Here is a 7,167-nt window from a genome sequence, read left to right as displayed (position 1 = left end):
TCAGCATAGTACTGGAAGTCCTAGCCACAGTAATCAGACAACAAAAAGAAATGAAAGGCACCCATGCTGGTAAGGAAGGAGTAAAACTTTCAATGTGTGCAGATGACATGATATTATATACAGAATTCCCAAAAGATCACCAAAAAACTTCTATAACTGATGAACAAATTCAGTAAATAGCAGAATACAAAATCAACGTAGAGAAATCTGTTTCATTTCTATATACCAATAATGAAGCAGCAGGAAGAGAAAGTAAGAAAATAATCCCATTTACAGTTGCAACAAAAATAATAAGATATCTAGGAATAAACCTAACCAAAAAGGTAAAAGATGTGTACTCTGAAAACTATACAACACTGATGAAGAAATTGAAGATTACACAAACAAATGGAAAAACATTCCATGTTCATGGATTGGGAGAACAAATATTGTTAAAATATCTATAGTACCCAAGACAATCTACACATTTAATGCAATCCCTATCAAAATACCACCAGCTCTTTTCACAGAACTACAAAAATCCTAAAAATTTTTTTATGGAATCACAAAGACCTTGATTACTAACACAATCTTGAAAAGGGAAAGCAAAGCTGGAGACATCACAATTTCAGACTCCAAGTGATATTACAAAGCTGTAGCAATCAAAACAGTATGGAACAGAACAAAAATCCCAGAAATAAATCCCCAATTATGTGGGCAATTAATCTTCAATAAAGCAGGAAAGAATATTCAATGGGAAAAAAAGTCTCTTCAACAAATGGTATCAGGAAAACTAGTCTGCAACATGAAAAAAAAAAATGAAACTGGATCACTTTCTTACACCATACACAAAAATAAATTCAAAATGTATTAAAGACCTAAATGTCAGACCTGAAACCACAAAAACCCTAGGAGAGAACGCAGGCAGTAACTCCTTTGACATTGGCTGTAACAACATTTTCTAGATAAGCCTCGTGAGGCAAGGGAAAAAAACAAAAATAAACTATTGAGACTTCATCAAAATAAAAAGCTTTTGCATGGAAAAGAAAACAATCAACAAAACTAAAAGGCAACCTACAGAATGGGAGAAGGTTTTTCCAAATTACATATCCAATAAAGGGCTAGTATTTAAAATATATAAATAACTTAAGTCTAAACACCTAAAAACCAAATAATCCAATTTTAAAATGGGCAGAAGACATGAACATCTCTCCAGAGAAGACATACAGACAGCCAACAGATGCATAAAAAGATGTCCGTGGTAAATATCATCAGGGAAATGCAAATCAAAACTACAATGAGATACCACCTCACATTTAACAGAATGGCGAGAATCAGTAACACAAGAAACAGCAAATGTTGGCTTGTGGATGTGGAGAAGGATGTGTAGAAAAAGGAACCCTCATTCACTGTTGGTGGAAATGCAAACTGGTGCCTCCACCATGGGAAACAGTATGGAAGTTCCTCAAAAAGTTAAAAACAGAACTCTATGATCCAGTATTTGCACTACTAGGTATTTACCCAAACACCACAAAAACACTAATTCAAAGGAATACATTAACCCCTACGTTTATAGCAGCATTATTTACAATAGCTAAATTATGGGAACAGCCCAAGTGTCCATCAGTTAATGAATGGATAAAGAAGATGAGGTATATATACACAATGGAATATTATTTGGCCATAAAAAATGAAATGAAACGAAATCTTGCCATTTGCAATAGCATGAGTGGAGCTAGAGAGTATAATGCTAACAAAATAAGTCAAGTCAGAGAAAGACAAATATGATATGATTTCACTATTATGTGGAATTTAAGAAATAAAACAAACAAGCAAAGGGGGGAAAAAAGCAGGAGAGATAAACCAAGAAACAGACTCTTTATAGAGAACAAACTGATAGTTACCAGAGAGGAGGTTAGTGGCAGATGCATTAAATAGGGGATGGGGATTAAGGAGCCTACTTGTCATGATGAGCACCAAGTGATATACTGAATTGTTGAATCACTATATTGTACAATTGAAACTAATATAACACTATCTGAACTAACTGGAATTGAAATAAAAACTTAAAAAGAAAACAGATTCAGTTTACGAAGATGAAAAAGTTCTATAGTTGCACAATATTGTAAATGTACTTAATGCTACTGAATTTTACACTTAAAAGTAGTTAAGTTGGTGAATAATGTATATTCTATAAAGAATTTTTTAAAATGCAACATATAAATTTATCAAATCAACACACTGTATGCACCTTAAACTTACATAATGTAATACATGAATTATTATTATAAAATAATAATAAATAATAAAATAATAAATATAAAAAGTTTTAAAAAGACTATTTGATGATTTATTCTGATTTTTTTATTGTATCAAAATGCTTTTTAAAAAACAATCAGTGAAAAGCATTAAAACAAAAAGAAGTGATGTTAATGTGGGTAAGCACACATGTACCATTATTGTTAATTTTATGTCATCTTAGCTGGGTTACAGGGTATCCAGATATTTGGCCAAACAACATTCTGGATGTTTCTGTGAGAATGTTTTTGAATGAGATTTACATTTAAACTGGTGAACTTTAAGTTAGGCACATTGCCCTCTACCATGTGGATGGATCTCATCCAATCAGTTAAAGATCTGAATAGAATAAAGGCAGACCTTTCCAGAGCAAAAGAGACTTCTCAAGGAAACTGCCTTTGGACTTCATCTGCAACCGCAGTACTTGTGGGTTCTACAGCAAACTACCTTTAGAGTAAAACTATAACTCTCTCCTGACTTTCCAGCCTGACAGTCTCCCCATCAGATTCTGGACTCACCATACATCTACAATTACATTAACCAATTCCCCAAAATAAATCTCATTTGTACACACACAGATCCTATTCTGTTTCTCTGGATAATTCTAATACACATGAATACATAAGTATATAGACAGAGATAAATACACATTTACATTTTATGCACAAATCCTTTTCTGCATTCTGCATTATTCCTTCCTTATTATAGGCAACTTGTTTTGTCTACACACATAACTTTAGTTCACACTTTCTAATGGCCACAGAATAATGTTAGCCATTCTACTGGGACAGGATATACACTGATATCTTAATGTGCCTTTAATTTGCATTTTCCAAATAAATAATGTTGTCAAACATCTTTTTATATGCTTACTTGCCATTTTTATATTTTCTTTTTAAAGTATCTATTCAGATTTTTCCCCATTTTTAACTGAGTTGTCTTACTATTGAGTTGTGTTCTTTATATATTCTGGATACAAATCTTTAAAAAATATATCTGTACTGTAAATTTTTTCTCAGTCTATAACTTGCCTTTTAATTTTTTACATTAAATATCTCATTAAAGAAAATTTTTAATTTTGAGAATAACCAATGTATCATTTTTAATGGATCATGCATTTGGTATGCCATTTAAGAAAATGTGTCTGGGGGCACCTGGGTGGTTCAGTGGGTTAAGCCTCTGCCTTCAGTTCAGGTCATGATCTCAGGGTCCTGGGATCAAGCCCCGCATCGGGCTCTCTGCTCAGCGGGGAGCCTGCTTCCTCCTCTCTCTCTGCCTGCCTCTCTGCCTACTTGTGATCTCTGTCTGTCAAATAAATAAATAAAATCTTTAAAAAAAAAAAAAAAAAAGAAAAGAAAAGAAAATGTGTCTGGGCACCTGGATGGCTCAGTCAGTTAAGCATTGGACTCAGCTCAGGTCAAGGTCCTGGGATCGAGCCCCCTCATCAGGCTCCACACTCAGTGGGGAAATCCACCTCTTCCTCCGTCCTTCCCCTGAGTCATGCTCTCTCTCTTTCAAATAAATAAATAAAATTGAAAGAAAGAAAGAGAGGGAGGGGGGGAGGGAAGGAGAGAGAAAGGAAGAAAGGGAAAGAAGGAAATCTGCGCCCGTCTTCTGTGGCCCAAATACCCTCAGTGACCCTGGGTTTGGCGGAGCTCTGCTGGGCTGCAACCCCTGCCACCATCATGGCAGAGCTGGGCCTAAATGAGCACCATTAAAATGAAGTTATTAATTACATGCATCTTGCTTGTTCAAAAAGAGGCTTGAGACTCAAAACTATAGACTTCTTCTTCTAAGACCTCAAGGAGGACAGGGTGGTGGAAGAGAGACCTTCAGTGTGGAGGAGGTCTCCGAGGTCCTGAGAGGGCTGCAGGCTGTAGTCTACAGTGAGGTGGAGTTTGAGCTCATCAACACAGCCCACAGTGTACTACCTCTGTGGCAGCTTTTCTCACAAGCTGAGAAGTGGTGCCTCAAACCACAGACAGATATCTCCAAACACGAAAACAGAGAATTATTAGAACAAGTTGCAGAATTTGAAAAGCTGAATTTAAATCTTCAAATAAAAAGCCCATCATAGATACCATGAAGCCAAAATTTGCTCCACTTAACAAGCGTGAAACAACAGAACTTTTGAACAATGAAATTTTTAAGACTTCAAGAAGAGAATGAGAAATTGAAGTCAAGGCTGAAGACCATTGAAATATAGGCAACACATGTATTAGATGAGAAGTCAAAGCTAGAAAGAGATTTACAGCCTGACCAAGGAAATTAAAAGGATTTTATAAAGATCTAAGACTTGAATGACTGGAAAACACAGTAGTTGCTTTAAAGAGTAAGTTTCAGAGGACACTTAATGACAAGACAGAAAACCAGAAGTCCCTGGAGGAGAATCTAGCAATGGCCAACCATGACCTATTCAGGGTTCAGAAGCAGCTGAGCATGGCTGAAAAGGAATTAGAGAAGAAATTCCAACAAACAGCAGCTTATCAAAACATGACAGGCATTCTCACCAGGAGGAAAGACCAAATCAAAGACCTGAGGAGAAGACTGGCCAAATACAAACCTGAAGATTGAAACCTGAAGATTTCTTCTGGAAGTTGCCACAATGTGAAAGTACAAGCTGTTTCTTACCTCACGCATGTATTTTGAAGCAATCTGTTATATTCTCTCTCCTTATTTTTCTAATATATAGACTTTGCTTTTAATATTTAGAATTAGACTTCCTATTTCAGTTACCTAATTGAAAAGAGGGGAACCTACTGACTAATTCTAGCCAGTCATCTTAAACTTCTAGAGCTCTAGAGTCTTAGTTCCAATGCAATGAGAATTCTTTATAGTAAAAAAGTGATTTTTAGAGTGGGAAGACGAGTTTTATCCTTTTGAATTAGTATAAAGAGTATACCATTTCAATAACTGTTAAAACAAAATTTTAAAAAATATGTCTAGCTCAAAGTCTAGAAGAGTTTCTTTATGCTTTCTTCCTGCAGTTTTATACTTCAGCTTTTATGTTTAGGCACAGGATCCATTTTGAGTTAATTTTTGGGGTGGTATGGAAATGTGTATGTGTATGATATAAAGGTTAAGATTCTTTTTTTTTTTTCCTCATATCCAGTTTTTCAGCACTGGTTTTTGAAAAGCTATCCTTTTCCCATTTAATTACTTTGGCATACTTATTGAATATTAATTGACAAAATGGCCTCTCTTTTCTATTTCATTGACCTACATGTGCATCCTTATGCCAGTTATACTATCTTGAAGTAATGGAGTTTTACAATAAGTCTTGAAATAAAGTTGTGTGAGTTCTAAGCTTTTGGTCTTTTCTTGTTTTTAATAATTCTAGGTTCTTAACACACACACATATATATGAATCAATTTGTGCTTTTCTTCTAAAATGCCTACAAGGATTTTGATTGAGAATAGGTTGACTATATATGGATCAATATGGGAAGAACTGACCTTTTTTAACAATACAGTCTTTGAATCAGGCAGCATAACTCTCCAATTATTTAGTTCTTCTTAGATTTTCCCACCCATGTTTGGAATACTATACAGGTTCTGGACCAATTTTCTTAAATTTACTATTAAAATACTCTGTTTTGAGGTCATTAAAAATCAAATTTTTAAAATTTCACTTTCAAATCCCTTATTGCTAGTATATAAATGCAATTAACATTTCTATATTAACCTTGTATCTAAACACCTTGCTAATTTTCCTTCAGGTCTGGTAAGTGCAGATTCCTTGGTATTTTTTCTACATATTTGATCATGTCATGAGATAAAAATAGTTTTACTTCTTTTTTTTTTTCATTGTGTATGCCCATTCCTTTATTTTCTTGCCTTTTTGCACTGGTTAAGCTCTTCAATAAAGTGATAATAGAAGTGGTGAAAGTGTTTCATTCCCTATCTCAGGTATCAGTTTTTTAAATATAAGGATGATATGTTTTCATAGAATTTCTTTTCATTTTGAGGGAGTCTCTTCCATTCATAGTTTTTGCTGGATAATTGTACCATAAATGGATGCTAAACTTTGTCAAATATTTATTCTGCATCTAGTGAAATAATTATATTGTTTTTATGTCTCATTGTTTATATGGTGAATAATACTAATTTTCAAATGTTAAACCAACATTTTCCTGAGATAAATTCCACATGTTGTATTGCCCTTTTTAGACATAACTGGATTCAACTTGCTAATATTGTATTAAGGATTTTTACATCTATGTTCATAAAGGATATTCATCTGTAGTTTCCATTTTTTATAATTCTTTGGTTTTGGAATCAAGGTAACACTGGCCACGTAAAATGAATTGGGAGTTATTACCTTCTATTCTATTTTCTGGAGGAGTTAGTATGATTGGTATTATCTCATCTTCAAATATTTGGTAGAGGGAATGCAAGCTAGTACAGCCACTCTGGAGAACAGTATGGAGGTTCCTCAAGACATTAAAAATAGAGATACCCGTGGTGCCTGGGTGGCTCAGTGGGTTAAGCCACTGCCTTCGGCTCAGGTCATGATCTCGGGGTTCTGGGATTGAGTCCTGCATCAGGCTCTCTGCTTGGCAGGAAGCCTGCTTCTCTCTCTCTCTCTCTCTGCCTGCCTCTCTGCCTACTTGTGATCTCTCTATGTCAAATAAATAAAATCTTTAAAAAAAAATAGAGATACCCTACAACCCAGCGACTGCACTACTAGGTATTTACCCCAAAGGTACAGATGTAGTAAAAAGGAGCAGGAGCACATGCACCCCAATATTCATAGCAGCAATGTCCCCAGTAGCCAAACTGTGGACGGAACCAAGATGCTCTTCAACAGACGAATGGATAAAGATGTGGTCCATATATATAATGGAATATTGCTCAGCCATCAGAAAGGACGAATATCCACCATTTGCA

General features: G+C 35.0%; 1 pseudogene; it reads left to right on the top strand.

Annotated features, from left to right (window-relative positions):
* Positions 1-3,962: 3,962 nt before the first annotated feature.
* On the top strand, positions 3,963-4,851 carry LOC123939127 (annotated as a pseudogene).
* Positions 4,852-7,167: the final 2,316 nt, after the last annotated feature.

This window comes from Meles meles, chromosome 3 (assembly GCF_922984935.1).
Source record: "Meles meles chromosome 3, mMelMel3.1 paternal haplotype, whole genome shotgun sequence".
NCBI classification, from domain to species: domain Eukaryota; kingdom Metazoa; phylum Chordata; class Mammalia; order Carnivora; family Mustelidae; genus Meles; species Meles meles.
The sequence above is the reverse complement of the archived record's forward strand: the minus strand, read 5'-3'. Positions and strand labels throughout refer to the sequence as shown.